At 39.6% G+C, this 16,369-nt stretch overlaps 1 pseudogene; it reads left to right on the forward strand.

The window, feature by feature from the left end:
• The first annotated feature begins 736 nt into the window (after nt 1-736).
• LOC102859268 lies at nt 737-3,416 on the forward strand (annotated as a pseudogene).
• Nucleotides 3,417-16,369: the final 12,953 nt, after the last annotated feature.

The raw sequence follows: 16,369 nt of genomic DNA on the forward strand, positions 1-16,369 counted from the left end.
AGAATATTCAAATAAATGTTTGTGTATAAATGTCTACCTCCTTGCTAGGATTTAGGGATATAAAGAACCTCAGGGTTAAAGAACAGAACAGATTGAGAAGTGAGCAAAAAAATGCCATTGTACATCTAGAATTGCTAGAGTAGAGAGATAGTTCTATGGAAATCATGGAGGCCCACTGAAGAGACATGTAACTCAGTCTTTCACTTTGATGACTAAGATGTACCTGACCCCAGCAATAGTCTTTCTAGTCACCCTCATATGCCTATAAAAACTGCACAATGGAAAAGGAAGACCAAAAAAAGAATTGATGAATTTGAATTAAGGTGGTGTTGAATATTATTATCTATAACATGGGATGTCTTGGAATTATAGCCAGAATACGCTTTAGACTAAGGTGATGAGATACTGGAAGAATTCATCTCACTTACTTTGGATGTCTTCTCAGTAAGAACCATGCCTGGAAAAGGACACATACTTCCTAGAGGATCACTGGAAAAAGAGGAAGACTCTCAACAATACGAATTGACACAATGACTGTCACAATGGGCTCGAATGTACCAACTACCATAAGAATGACACAGGACTGAGCAAGGTTTCCTTCTGTTGTATGTAAGAATCACTATCAGTCAGAACAATGACAACCGCCAGGAGAGAAGAGGCAGGGCCTCATTTAACTGAAGGAAATCTAGTTAGTAAGCAACAGATAGATAGAGTTGTATTTAAGAGGAAAGGTAGGATGAGGAAGGAGAACTCCAAGCAGTCCTTTGGAATGTTGATAGTGAGGCCCTTTCTTGTTATTCATTAGAGAGATTTGGCTTGTGGTCAGATGCCATCTATCTTCTCTCACTCATAGAATGGATTGTGAGCAAAAAATACTTGTGTAGCAACTATTGTTAAATGCCATTGAGTTGACGACAACTCACAGTGACTTATGAACCATGGATCTGAACCCCACTCTGCCGCGTGCCGTCTTCGCCATCTCTGAGTACTGGAGCCCTCCATTCCAGCCACTATGTCAATCCAGCTTGTTCAGTGTTCCCTGACTTCACAGACCCTCCACTTTTCAAAGCAGATGTCCTTTTCCAACGACTACCCCTCTTAGCAACATGCCCATAGTGTGTGAGACGAAGTGAAACTCTCCTTACCTCCAAGGAACACTCTGGTTGCTTGCACCTTTTCCAAGACATATTTATTTGTGCTTTTGGAAGCCCATGGGATAATTGGCACTGTTTTCCAACATCACAGCTCAAAGGCATCGATTCTTTTGCCATCCTTACTCATTCTCCTTTCAGCTGCATAGCAAGTTATTGAAAAGATTGTGGGTTGAGTCAGGTGCCCCTTTGTCTTCAAACTGACATCACTGCTCTTTAGCTCTTTGGAGAGATTCCTGACCTCAGAATTTCCCAATGCAAATGTCTTTTGATTTCCTGGGTGTTATTGTTAAAGGTTGATTGTGGGTCAAAGCAAGATGAAATAATTGACATTTTTTATCTCTTCTTCATCTAACATGATGTTGCCTGTTGACTCACTTGTGAAGATTTTTGCTTTCTTGACATTGAGATGCAATCCATATTTAAAGTCTTTGATACTCAGTAGCAAGCGTTTCAAGTCCTCCTCATTCTCAGCAAGCAAGGTTGTGTCATCTGAATAATGCAGGTTATTGATGAGTCTTCCTCCAGTCCTCATGCCACATTCTTCTTGATATAGTCCTGCTCCTTGAACGATTTGTTTTTCTTACAGTTTGAAAATGTGGAGAAAGGCTATAGTGCTGATGAAATAAATACCTTTTCTGATCTTAAATTATGCAATGTTCTCTTGCTCTTTCATACAACAGCTTCTGGGTCAGCAACTATTGGTCAGTCCTAAATTGGGTTGGGTTGATAAGAACTTTGTGGTTGTTGTTGTTATGTGCCATTGAATCGACCCTATGTGCAACAGTTCTGAAGCCTGCCCAGTCCTGAGCCAGTCTCACCAACACATCAAGCCCCATTGCCTCAGCTACTGTATCAATCCATTTCATCCCAGGGACATCCTCTCCTGAGCTGTCCCTCCACTCTTCTGAGAAGGACCTGTCTTAAAAAGAAGAGAGGCAGCAGGAAATAATAGAAGAACAAGCGTCCCCGCCCCTCCTGCCAAGCTATGTTCTGGTCTCTCTCCCTGCTCACCTGCCCACCTGTGCACCATGGCTGACAGGAAGCAGCTTCTGATGATGCTGTGAAAGAGTGTGTGATTAATGAGGAATACAAAATATGGAAAAAGAACACCCTGTTTCTTTATGATTTGGTGATGACCCAGCCTAACTGCACAGTGGCTTCCAGACATAACCAGACCTGAAGGAAAAGATTTCAGCATTCATAGACTTGTCCTGGGAACACGTACATCAGGTGAACAGAACCACCTTGTGATGGCCAGTGTGCAGCTTCCTAATGATGGCGCTCAGTTCTACGACAGTGAGAAAGGAGAATTCGGAGGTTTTGGCTCAGTCAGTCAGTGGGAAGATTGAAATAGAGATCAAGATCAACCATGCAGGAGAAGTAAACAGGGCTGTTATATGCCCCACAACCCTTGTATCATTGCCACTAAGACTCCATCCAGTGATGTTCTTGTTTTTGACTACACGAAACACCCTTCTAAACCAGACCCTTCTGGAGAGTGTAACCTAGACTTGCCTTTCCGTGGACATCAGAAAGAAGGCTATGGACCTTCCCGGAACCCAAATCTCAGTGGACACTTACTTAGTGCTTCTGATGAACATACCATCTGCCTATGGGATATCAGTGCTGTTCCAGCAGAAGGAAAGGTGGTAGATGCAAAGACCGTCTTTGGACACACAGCCGTAGTTGAAGATGTTTCCTGGCATCTGCTGCATGGATCTCTGTTTGGATCAGTTGCTGATGATCAGAAACTCATGATCTGGGACACTCGCTCAAACAATACGTCAAAGTCAAGTCACTCAGCTGATGCTCACACTGCTGAAGTGAACAGCCTTTCTTTCTTTTTTTTTTTTTTTTTTAGCCTTTCTTTCAATCCTTAGAGTGAATTCATCCTTGCCACAGGATCAGCTGACAAGACTGCTGCTTTGTGGGATCTGTCCCAGGTTCAGTGGTCACCTCAACAATGAAATTATCTTGGCTTCTAGTGGTACTGATCGTAGACGGAATGTCTGGGATTTCAGTAAAATTGGAGAGGAACAATCCCTGGGAGATTCAGAAGATGGACCACTAGAGTCACTGTTTATTCATGGTGGTCACACTGTCAGGATATCCGATTTCTCCTGGAATCCCAATAAACCTTGGGTGATTCGTTCTGTATCAGAAGGTAATATTGTGCAAGTGTGGCAGATGGCGGAGAACATTTATAATGATGAAGACCCTAAAGGAAGTGTGGATGCAGAAGGACAAGGGTCCCACAAATAGCTGTACTTGTGATTTTAGACACCCCTTTCTTTCTGTCAACCACAAGATTGATCTTAACACTGGTTTCAAGACAAGATTGTGTTTGACTATCCCTTTATAGCATAAAAAATGCTATTAGCCCACATAGTATTTTCTAAATGTTAACCGAGAGACTTGATTTAGCAAAGCCACAGACTAATATTTAAATTTTCTTCAGGAATTTTCTAGAAACAAACCCAGGACTAAAGTAGACAGAAAGGGGAATATACGTGTGTGGTTATTGTTCTTCTTATGCTATAATCTCAAGCTTTCAGCCTCATTTAAGTAAAGGCTAGAATGGGTAAGGATTGGAGCCAAGTGAGGTTGGTGTCTGAGCCATGAAGAGTAACACTGCAAGATGTCCGTTTTATTCAGGAAGTGGGAGATTGGAGTATATAGATTCCTACTTTAAAGTCTTTACACCTGAACTTGCCATGATGCACATTTTCCCATAGAACAGTCTCCTGTTTCTTTTTGTTTTTTTAAAATATATATATATATTTTTTTACAGAGGTTTTGGATTTCCATTCATTCATTGCCGCAATTTTCTCCCTGCCCACCCCTCCCCACCAGCTCGCTTGCCCCTCCAAAGAGAGAAAAAAAAATTCCTTCATTAGTATACAATTCCCACGTCCCTTCCCCCCACCCCCCACCCCAAGTACACTTCTCTGTGCAACCTTAATTCTGGATTCCTATGCTAACCATAATACTCAATCATGTATCACTTCTAATCTGTTCTTTCCCTCATCTGTTTCAATACAATATACATAATTTATCCAGTTTTTTCTGTCATACCCCCACCCTGATGTCAAACCCATTCTACAACAGTGGCACCATGCAGTATGTCCCTTTGTGACTGAGATATTTCACTCAGCATAATGTCCTCCAGGGTCACCCACTTTGAATAATATTGCATGAGTTCCTTGTTTTTCAATGCTGTGTAGTATTCCATTGTGTGGATATACCACAGCTTCTCTATCCATTAGTTTGTTGATGGGCCCTTAGGCTGCTTCCAACTCTTTGCTATTGTAAACAAAGCTGCAATAAACATGGGTGTGCATATATCTGCTTGGATGGCAGACATGGTCTCTCTGGGGTTTATTCCCAGTAATGGGATTGCTGGGTAGTCTCCCGTTTCTTAAGTCAGAACTTTATTCTACATCCTCTTTCTCATGTATTTTTTCTTGTTAGTGTATTTCTTAAACTGATTTCATATTATTTCTTTCCATTCTGTAAAATGGTTGGTATTTTGATTTATTTTTTTTTAAACTTGGGACCACAAAGTTGTGAAGGTTTATGTTTTACCTGACAGTTATACCACAGGTAGACTGTCCAGTTAAGTTGAGAAGAGTGAATCAATAGCTATTATTTATTTAAAAAAGAAATTAATCCTGGATAAAGAGTTTCTTTTTTTAGAATTAGTCCTTGATCACTTGTTTGGCACCATCTCCCTTCTGGGTGACTTGTTTCGCCAGTAGGCCTGTTACTCTCTTTGACTGTGTAAGTGCTTATAATGGAATAAATTGCTTTTCTATAGAAAAAAGAAAAAAGGAAATGAAACTATAATTAAGGAGACAGGTTTATTATCAATTAAATTAAGCTGCAAAATAGCAACATAACTTGTTTTATTTTTTCCCTTTGGTATATTGTATTTTTTGTCTAATTTTAAAAAAATTGTTATTTTAATGAAAGTTTACAGAAAACTTGAGTTTCCATTCATTCATTGTTGCACTTTTCCCTCTCTTCCTCCCCCCCAGTTTGCTTTTCTCTTTAAAAAGATTCTTTCATTGTTATACAGTTTCTTCCCTCTCCCTCCACCCTCCCACCCCCCCCAGTCCACTTTGCTATGCACCTCTTATTCTGGACTGTTGTCATACAAGTCATACTTAATCATACTGCATAAAGCCACTGTTATAAAACAGAACTAACATGGGGGTTGGGAGGAAACTCAGAAAAGAGGGGATAAATAATGAACACTGCATTTAAGTAGATGAGGGAAAGAACTGTCATAACTTGTTTTTAACCGGAAAATAAGAATAGAAAATTTGCCAGTCAAGATAAAGTCGGTTTGAACTGAAAATGCAAACAAAATGTACATTTAGAAGAAGGGGGCGGAAAACCACCTCTAGTGGCCTGGTGGCAAGAAGCTGTGCTGCAATATGAAGGCATGCAGTTCAAGGCCACCCACTGCTCCTAGATGCATCCAACTCTAGGGTACACAACAATGTTACTGAATGCAAGGGGTTCTTTCCTAGTCAACTTGCAATAAGACAAAGGGATTGCAATATCCATAAGCACTTTATTAGAGATTGCCTCACTGGTCAGCCTCAAAGATTGCCTCACCAACTGGGAGAGGTCACCAGGCTTTTATACGAAAATCAAAGAATTTCTATATCTGAAACTAAATCATTCACACCCAGATACTCCCTTTCTCTGGCAAAGAGGAAGATTAAGTTACAATTTACATATGATTGGGAAAAACAGCTTCAAAGAGATAACAGCTAATTTAGGAGATGCATCTCCTCTTCTGATAAACAGATAGATTAAAGAAAGGACACTAGGAATTGTAAGGTCAAGCAACTAGCCTTGCAGGGTGGAGAAAACGAATGCCAGTTTTATAATTCTATAACTATAGTTTCATACCTGATACATGCATAGAGAATTCTGAACTCATCAGTACCACTGCATCAACAACAACAGTAAGTACAGTTTTCTCAGAATGCAACTTTATCCCATTAGTAAGCTTTGAGATTCTCAGAACCAGATAGAAAAGGTCAGTTGCTGGAGAAACTGATGAAGTAGAGTGGGACAGGAGTCTAGCCCTTTGTTATTTTCTTTCTTTTTTTAAGAATGGAGGCAGTAGGGGGGTAGGAAACCACGTTCCTTAGGAAACACCATTATAAATAATGTGTAGCATGGAAACTCCTTTTGACCCTTAACACCTCAAGAAATGACTCATGTACTTAAACATTCCCAGAGAGAAGAGCAAGTATATGTTCCCGAGGGTCTGGAGATGCAACTTGTTAGCTATCCTGAAGAACATTTTGTTGTTGTTGTGTGCCATCAAGTTAGAAATGACCCACAGCTGGCCCTCCAGTGAGTTGTCAGAGGCAGTAAATCACTCGGAAGGAGATTGCCCATCCTTCTCTAATGGAGCAGCTGGTGAATTTGAACTGCATGCCTTTCAGATCGCAGCCCAGCTTCTTACCACTTGGCCACGAGAACTCTTCCTGAAGAATGTTAGCAGCAAGAAAGCAGGGCAATTTTGAAAGCAGGGCAATAGTCTGCATGTAGCGTTTATATCACTAGCCAAAAGAGGGAGGGCAATTTGAGGTCCTGAGGAGATGTTTCTCAGGAACCACAATTGCTTCAGTCTCTTTAGATCAGAATACCGGGCAGAGGCTAAGGGTGGAGTAGGAAGAAAGATGTGCAAGAAATGATCAGACTGATAGCAAAAACCTTTTCTCTGAAGCTCCCACTCAGAAGACCATGTGGGTAGGACTTCCTCTCTTTGTTTTCACTTGTTTGTGATCTTTGTGTCTTTTTTTGACATCTTTTCCCTTAGAAGACTCCTTTTGATACTCTTTTTATCTTACAGTCATTTGTGTAAATGCCTAGTGGTGGTTGCTGTTAGATGCCATCGACTGACAATAGGAACTTAAAGGACCCTGAACAATAGATTTGAACCTTGTCTTATTCTTCACCATCCTATCTCTGTGGTGCTCAAGTTCACTGTTGCAGTCACTGGGTCAATGTACCTCACCGAGGATCTTCCTGTCTTTTACTGACCCTCTACTTTGTGTCCAATATGATGTCTTTTTCCAACATGTCCAACTTATGTTAGAAAAAGTTTCACAATTCTTGTCTCTAAGGAATAATCAATTACCCTTCCTCTGAGACAGATTTGCTTAGTCTTTTGTCCATTCTTTGTTGTTGGTGTTGTTGATTGCCTTTGAGTTAAGCAAGACTCATAGCGACCCTATGAACAAAAGGCCTGAAGCCCCTCTACAACTATTGACATTTATCAAAGTTCATGGAGTTTCCGGAGGCATGCTGTTTAGGAAGTGGATGTCACTCCTGCTTCCAAACCTGTCATTATATGATATTGTTGTCATGTGCCATTGAGTCCCCATCCTTAGAGTCAATAGTCACCAACACCACAACTCAGAGGCCTCAGTTCTTCACTCCTCCATATTCATTGTCCAACTTTTAGATGTTTGGGAAGCAATTCAAAATACTATGGTTTTGGTCAGGTCCACATTAGTCTTTAAACTGATGCCCTTGCTCATTAGCATTTTAAAGAGGTCTTTGACAGCAGATCTTCCCAATGTAACATGTCTTTTCCCCCCATACTTTTATTGGCTTACATACAATCATTCATATACTTTGTGTTTTATATAATCACTCATATACATTGTACTTTACAGAATTAATTACTATTGATCTACGTCCATTATTACCCCATCTTTTCAAGTCTCCATTGAATCTTTCCTATTTCTTCATCCTCGTAACATGTCTTTTGATTTCTTCACTGCTGCTCCCATGTGTGTTGATTGTGGACCTGAGTAAAACGAAATCCTTGACAGCTGTAATCACTACCAAATGTTGCCTATTAGTCTAGTTTTGAACATTTTTGTTTTCTTGATGTTAAAATGTAATTTATATTTAGTCTGACAGCTTTCAACCAGCACATTTTTTTGTTTTTAGTTTCTTAAAACAACACATATTTATTCTTTGACAGTTCTGGAGGCTCAAACTTCAGGATTGGTCCACTGTTTAAAGTAAAAGTGTCCCTAAGCCTGGATCTTTTTGGAAGATAGGATCCATTTTGGTGTCTGCTAACTTCTCTAGGCCACCTGCATTCCTTGACTCATGCAACCACCTGCTCAACAAGCACTTTTAAGTTTTCTTCACTTTCTGCAAAGGGATAGAGAGTGAAGTTTTCCCCTACTCCTCATTCCTGGGGTTAGCTGTGTGCCCTGTATGTTCCCACTTCTCCAGGATGACCCCGAGAACTTTGTTCTATGTCCTCTTGTAGTTCTTTGATCACACAGAGAGATATAGAGAGATAGTAGAAGCTTCCAGCACTGACGTGTGTCAGGTTTCTGTGTACCTTTGGGGTCAGCCAGATCAGACCTGAGTTTAAAGTAATGTTTTGTTCTTAATAATAGTAATATTATTAAATGTAATAGAAATGTTAATATAATATTTTGCTCTTAACTGTGTGATCTTGGACAAGTGATTTATGCATTTTGAGACTCGGTTGCTACATCTGTAAAATGGAGATAATGACAATGTAATGCAATGGAACGGAATGGAACAGAACAGAACAGAACAGAATAGAATAGAATAGAATATTGGAAGCAGGAGTGGCCTCCACTTCCGAAATAACAAGCCTCAGGAAATTCTAGGAAATTTGATAAATATTAATAGTTGTAGAGGGGCAGGCCTTTTGCTCATGGGTTGCTATGAGTTGTGTTCAACTTGAAGGCAATCAACAACAACATAGAATAGAATAGTATAGAATACAATAGAATAGAGTAGAATAGAATAGAATAGAATAGAATAGAATAGACACAATACAATATATTCAGCATTTTACATTTCCTAATTCAATTAACCCTCATACATCTCTAGGAGTTAAATACTATTGTCTCACTCACCCACTCACTCATTACTGTTGAATTGAAATGAACTTATAGCTGATCCCTCAGCCAGTTTTCAGTGGGTAGAAATTGTGTGAGAGGAGATTTCCCATTTTTCTTCCTTGGAGCAGCTGGTAGATTTGAATTGCCTGCCTTTGATTTGGCAACACAACTCCTACCAAGTAGGCCACTGAAGCTGTCTAGATACTATTGTAGTTACCATCTTTAGAGGAGAACAGGGAGATAGAAAGTGAGTAACATGCCTGTGTTAGCATGATTTGTACATGTTAGAACTGGAATTTTGAATATGGACAACTAGACCCTACAGCCTGTGTCCTTAACCTCTCCTGGCTCTTGTTGTGTACTGTTGAGTTGGAACTGACCCATAGCTGACCCTTTGGTCAGTTTTGAGAGGCAGTGAATTACATGGGAGAACACTGACCATCTTTCTCTGCAGAGTAGGTGGTGGATTTGAACCACGTACCTTTGTGTTGGCATCACAATTCCTTACCACTGAGCCACCACAGAATGCTATGGGCTTAATTGAGATAAGTCAGTAAAATCATGGAGTATTGCTCTTGTTACACAGAAGATACTCATTAAGTGGTAGTTATTTTTGTCAGAGAAAGAAGATAGCTTTCCAAGTTGTACTTCCACAAAGTGGAGGAATTGGCTTTGCATCAGGGTGAGGGAGGAGAAAGACATTCTGCTGACCTGGGGTTTGCAGGATGTTGGGGTTTCTTCCGACTCAGCTGTTAGTCAGTGCTTATTGACAGAAGTGTTGTTCTCATAATCCCTAAGTTGCCTGACAGGCCTTGAAGGAAAACACAGAAGCTGAAACTAGATAGGCTAAAGGGAGGGGGTTCCTCCCAGTGAGCTGCTCAAGTAACAATCACTTTTCTGATTCTGCTTTACAGAAATTTGACTTTTAATTTTCTGATGATCTTCCTCAGGTTAGGGCAGCCGAATGAGCTACATGTGGCATAGAGTGGGGGCACTACCCAGATTGGCATAGGCTGGCTGGCTGGTTCATTCCAGGACACTAAGGAGACCCTGCAGTGACCCAGGAGAGCCAGGTGTGGACTTCAGAGGAAGAGAACAACAAGCTTGCTCTGTTTCTTGTGTGTACCTTGGCTCTCCACCTAGGCCTGGGATGGGCTTAGTCAGTTGATGCATACCTGTCCCATGCAAGGCATTGGCTGGGTTAGGAGTAGCCTGATTTAGAATAAGAATCTGCTTCAAAACAAGAGGCTGAGCCATAAATAAATAGAATAAACTTCAAGTAATTTGTTCATCTTTGCTGAGACTCAGTTTTTTTTTTCACTTGTAAGATTATTTGGAAGGATCAAGAAAGTAATATACACAAAGGATCTAGATCAGTAATTAACAGACCACAGACTGTCAGTAAATATTCAAAGTCATGAGTAGATGCAATCAGGGGATGTGGAGAAGTACAAAATGCAATCTCTGAAAAAAAACAAAACAAAACCCAAAAACCAACCAAACAACCCACACACTTACCTGTAAAGAGGTCATTGTCTAGTTGAGGTGAGCAGTAATAAGACTATTGATTCATATCAAGCCACAGTCACAGAAAGGGAGAACTCTGGGACTTCACAAGTAGCAGAGCTAGCTGCCTTATGTGCCAAGCCAGTTAGGGAATCCTTCTCGAGCAAGTTGAACTTTCTAATAGTTTTGTGGGTTAAAAAAATTTTTTTAATTGTGATTTTAACAAAAGTTTACAAAAAAGTTGGACTTTCATGAATGGAAATCCATAGTCTCTGTAAATTTTCATTAACATTAGTAATTAAAAAAAGAAAAAAGGTTGGATTTTCATTTCCTTTATTATTGCACATTTCCCCCCTCCCGTTCTTCCTTCCCTCCCCCAGTCCACTTTGCAATGTACCTCTTATTCTGGATTGTTGTTATATGTAAATGCTTAATCATATCTTCCTTTTAAACAGTTCTTTCCATTTGTTCCAATGCCATGTTCATTATTTATCCACTCTTTTCCTATTCTCCCCCAAATCCTCATGTCAGTCCTGCTATATAACAGTGGTGTTATGCGGCATTTGTCCTTTTGTGACACTCAGTATAATGTCTTCCAGGGTCACTCATGTTGTGTAATATTTTATGAGTTGATTGCTTTACAATGCTCCATAGTATTCCATTGTGTGAGCGTATCATAGTTTTTCTATCCATTAGTTTGTTGATGGGCACTTGGGTTGCTTTCATCTCTTTGCTTTTGTGAACCAATAAACATGGGTGTGCATACATCTGTTTGAGCAGTGGCTCTGGTAATGGAATTGCTGGGTCAAATAGTTGTTCTATTTCCCACTTTTTAAGAAAGTGTCTCTTTGAGTTTTTATGTGCTGTTGAGTCAATTCCAACATGCAATGTCCTTTTTTTTTGTGCAACCATTTAATTTATCAGAATGAAGGGAGTAATTACAGAATTTCTACATTATATAGCTATATACATTATATTCTGGAGAGATAATTTGCTGGTATATAAACAAAGATTCTAAATGGCTCACTTCAATTTTTCTTTATAGCTGTAGTATATGAGTTGCCTGTAAAGTTGTATATTTGTGTATTTGAGTTGTGTATTTGCTATAATCTATTTGGTGGACCAGGAAGAGCCTGATACAAGCAATTTTAAGTTAAAATTTAGTATATACTCTGCATTGTTCCTAAACAACCTTGTAACAATGTATTTTAAATGTCACCCCCAAGTCAAATCAGCCCATTTTTTTTAAATAGCCCACAAGCCAAGAATGATTTTTTAAAAAATTGTTCAATTCACAAATTAATTTATTTTCTCAACCAGTAGGGTGAGTAAGGTGAATCCAAGAATTGTCAAACACCATCATACAATGAAGAAACAATACATTCAGAGAATTGTTTTTAGGGGAACAAGTTAAATTATCAATTAGAGTAGGAAATATTATATACAAACTTCCCATGAAAAATCTAAATCAAGCTGTGAAAAGTGAACCTATAAATGAAACAAAATCACCTACGAAGGGTTCTTGATCTACCACAGAATGGAACCTGCCCGTTTCTGCACCATCCTCACAAATATTATTGCATTGGGGTCCATTCTTGTAGTCTGTGTTAGACTATCTAGTTGAAGGATTTTCACTTTTTGCTGACCCCACCCCCTTGCCTAACCTTATGTCCCTCTTCAAGGACTGATACTATTTATTTTATTTGTGTGTGTGTGTGTGCTGTCAAATCGGATCTGACTGGTAGGAAGAGATGGCCCCTCTTTCTCCAGAGGAGCATCTGGTGGATTCGAACCACTTACTTCTGGTATTGCAGTGCAGCTTCTTGCCACTAGGCCACCAGAGCTCCCTTCATCCTTGCTTCTAAGGAGTATTTTGGCCGTGCCTTTTCCAAGACAGATTTGCTCATTCTTTTTTTTTTTATTGTATTATTTTTACGTGTACCGTCAAATCAGATCAGACTGGTACAGGAGGAGATTGCCCCCTCCTCCAGCAGAGCATCTGGTGGATTTGAACCGCGTACTCTTTCTTTTTTTATAAATTTTTAAAAACTATTATTAATTTTAATGAAAATTTAGAGACATTTAAGGTTTCCATTCATTCAGTGTTACACTTTTCTCCCTGCCCAACTTCCCCTCAGTTCGCTCTTCTCTTTGGAAAGTAAAAGAAAAAATCTTTCATTGTAATACAATCCCTGCCCCCAAGTCCACTCCACTGTGCAGCCTTCATTTTGGACTCCTGTCATGACAATAATACCTAATCATATATCCCTTTTAAACAGTTTTCTCCCTCATCTGTTTCAGTGCAGTATACATAATTTATCCCATCTTTCTCAGTCTCTCCCCACCCCATCCCTGATATCAGTTCCGTTTTACAACAGTGGCACTGTGCAGTATTTGTCCTTTTGTGTGACAGAGATATTTCATGCAGCAAAATATCCTCCAGGGTCACCCATTTTGTATAGTATTTCATGAGTTCCTTGTTTTTCAATACAGAGTAGTATTCCATTGTGTGAATACACCACAGCTTCTCTGTCCGTTAGTTTGATGGGCACTTAGGTTGTTTCTAACTCTTTGTTGTTGTGAAAAAGGCCATGATAAGCATGAGTGTGCATATATCTGCTTGGATGTCGGTTATGGTCTCTTTGGGGTATATTCCCAGTAGTGGAATTGCTGCGTCAAATGGTATCTCTATTTGCAACTTTTTGAGAAAGCACTACACTGCCTTCCACAGTGGCTGCACCATTTTACACTCCCACCAACAGTGAATAAGGGTTCCAGTTTCTCTGCAACCTCGCCAGCATTTGTTGTTTGCTTGCTCATTCTTCCGGAAGGCCAGGATTAGAAAAAAAAATCTTCACCAACACCAGAATTTAAATGTGCCAATTCTCCTTTGATCTTCCTGATCCATTGTCTGACTTTTGCATGCAGATGAATCCATTTAAAATACCATGACTTGGGCAGGTGCACCTTCATCCACAAAGTGACATTTTTACCTTTTAACACTTTAAAGAATCTTTTGCAGCTGATTTGGCCAGTGTAGTATGCTGTTTGATGTTTGACTGTTACTTTAATGGGTTTTTTTAGCATTATCAAAGCAATATTTTATTCTAGATATTTTTGTTTTTCTTCTACTTACAGAAGTAATGATTATTAAGGCACACAATTTGGCAAGGAAGAAAACGGAAAAGGAAATAATGTTGTTTGAGGTATGCTTCCACACAAGGATAAATGTTAGCATTTTAATGCATATTATTCCCTGTTTCTCTCTCTGTGTGTATATACATATATTTAAAATGTGCCCTAGTCATGAAACAGCTTTGGCCACAATCCAGGCCTCAAGCTAGGATGATCGAATCGGTCTCCTCTGCCTGTGTTTGGGGTAAGAGCATCACCACCAATCAGATATCTCTTTGCCCATGACCAGGGGTACATCTATGGGTTTTGGTTGTGGATCCAAGTAAAATGAATTCTTGATAATTGAATTTTCCCCCCATTTTTTTATGATGTTGCTTATGAGTCCAGTTGTGAGCATTTTCACTTTTGTTGAGATGTAATCTATACTGAAGCTTTTAGTCTTTGATTTTCATCAGTAAGTACTTCAAGTCTTCTCTCTCAGGAAGCAAAGTTATATCTTCTACATATTGCAGGTTTTAGTGTCTCAGGGCCAATGGATAATGTGTCTGACTATGAATTAGAAGGCTTCAAATTCAACTTCCAGCTGGTTCCTGGGACAGATGCTCACTCTTTGTTTTTGTTTTTTTTTTAGATGTCCACTCTTGGAATTCTGGTGACACAGTTGTTAAAGTAAATGACTCTTAACTGAAAGGTCAGTGGTCTGAACACATCAACCTTTTTCCATGGGAAAAGAATATGGCCATTGACTTCCATAAACATTTACAGCTAGGCAAATCCTATCAGAAGTCCTACCTTATCCTGCTGGGTTGCTATGAGATAGAATCAATGGAATTGTTTATTTTTTTAAGTGAACTTTGAAAATATGCAAATATTGCAAAGGAAGATGGAGGGGTACTTCTGGGAGCATATTCAGGGATGATGCCAACTAACAAAGGGCATATGTTCACGAGATAGAGAAGAAATTAGTCACATTGACATCAAAGAAACTAGAAGGAAATGATTCAATAGGTAGGTTCAGTCTGGACTTTGAAGAAATTTCAATGACACACTGGAGTTTAGCATTTGATTTATAGTTTTTTCTTTTTTAGAGGGAAATTATATTAGTATTATAATTTTTATTATTCTTTATTCTTTCAATCTCCCTGGCTCTGGGATCTAAAAATCCCTTCTTTCTCCAGTAAGGAGTTGCACCACACTATTGTTTACTTGCCTGTTACTTGATTGTAAATGGTCTCAGGGAATGGATTCAACGCTGAGCTATAAAGATATCTAAGGGCTATACCTCAGAAATTCCACCAGTCTCTGTCAGACCAGTATGTTTTCTGTTTTTTATGAATTTGAATTTCTTCTACATTTTTCTCTCATTCTGACTGGGACCTTCAGTTGACTGGGATCTGGTCAGAGAAGTTGATATTTGTCTAGTTTTTCTGGTCTCAGGATAGTGGAGGCTGTGGTCCACATGGTCCAATTGTCCTTTGAGACAATAATTTCCTTCAGTATTTTCTTCACTCTTCTTTGCTCCAGATGGGAAAGGACTAATAGCCGTATCTTAGACACTCACCATCTTTTAAGCTTTTCAAACTCAATTTATTCACTTATCTTTGTGGGCTGTGTTGTGCCAATTGACCTCTGTGTCTCCAAGACGATGTTCCTTAGCCCTCACACCCAGTAATTCAGCCCTACAAGGTGTTTGGTTATGACTGTGTTTTCCTGTTTATGATCCCTGGTTGTTCCATTATATACTTAGATAAATTTGTAGCACTTATGTGTACATATGTGCAAATATTCATTGCCAAACCTATATATTCACCTAGTTGTTCTTCCATGTACCATCTCAAACCTGTTGTTGTTTTTAGGTGCCATTGAGTTGAGTAAGACTCATAACGACCCTATGAACAACAGGTCTGAGCCCTGTCCTATCCTGGGCCATCCTCCCACTTCCTGACAGACTAGAGCCCATGGCAGCAGCCATCATGTCAGTCCACCTGGTTGAGGGTCTTCCTCTCCTTCACTGACCCTCAACTCTTCCCAGCATCATGTCCCTCTCCGAGGAGAAGCACCTTCTAGCAACATGTCCAAAGTACATGAGGTGAAGCCTCATCATTCTTGCCTCCAAAGAGCACTCTGGCTGCACCCACTCCAAGACATATTTGTTTGTTCTTTTTGCAGTCTATGGATGTTCAGTGCTCTTCTCCAACACCACACTTCACAGGCAAAAATTCTGTCATCCTTATTCATTGCCCAGTTCTTGGACAATAATCAGAAGGTGATCAGAAAGACCATGGCCTGAATCAGACGCACCTTAGTTCTCAATTACTCCTCAGTAATTTGGAGAGGTCCCTAACTGTAGACTTTCCCAATGCAATGTGTCTCTTTATATCCTGACAGCTGCTACTAAGGGTGTTAATTGTGGATCCAAGTAAGATGACGTTGTTGAAGGTTTCAATCTCTTTTCTATCAATCATATTGTTGCCTATTGGTGCAGTGGTAAGAATCTTTGTTTTCTGGACATTGAGATGCAATTCATATTGAAGGCTTGATCTTCTGCAACAAGTGCTTCAAGTTCTGCTCACTTTCAGCAAACAAGGTTGTGCCATCTGCATAATGCAAGTTATTTATGAGTCTCCTGCTGATCCTGATGTCACA

Source organism: Elephantulus edwardii, unplaced genomic scaffold (genome assembly GCF_000299155.1).
Source record: "Elephantulus edwardii isolate Elephantulus edwardi_28Jun2011 unplaced genomic scaffold, EleEdw1.0 scaffold00302, whole genome shotgun sequence".
Lineage (NCBI taxonomy): Eukaryota > Metazoa > Chordata > Mammalia > Macroscelidea > Macroscelididae > Elephantulus > Elephantulus edwardii.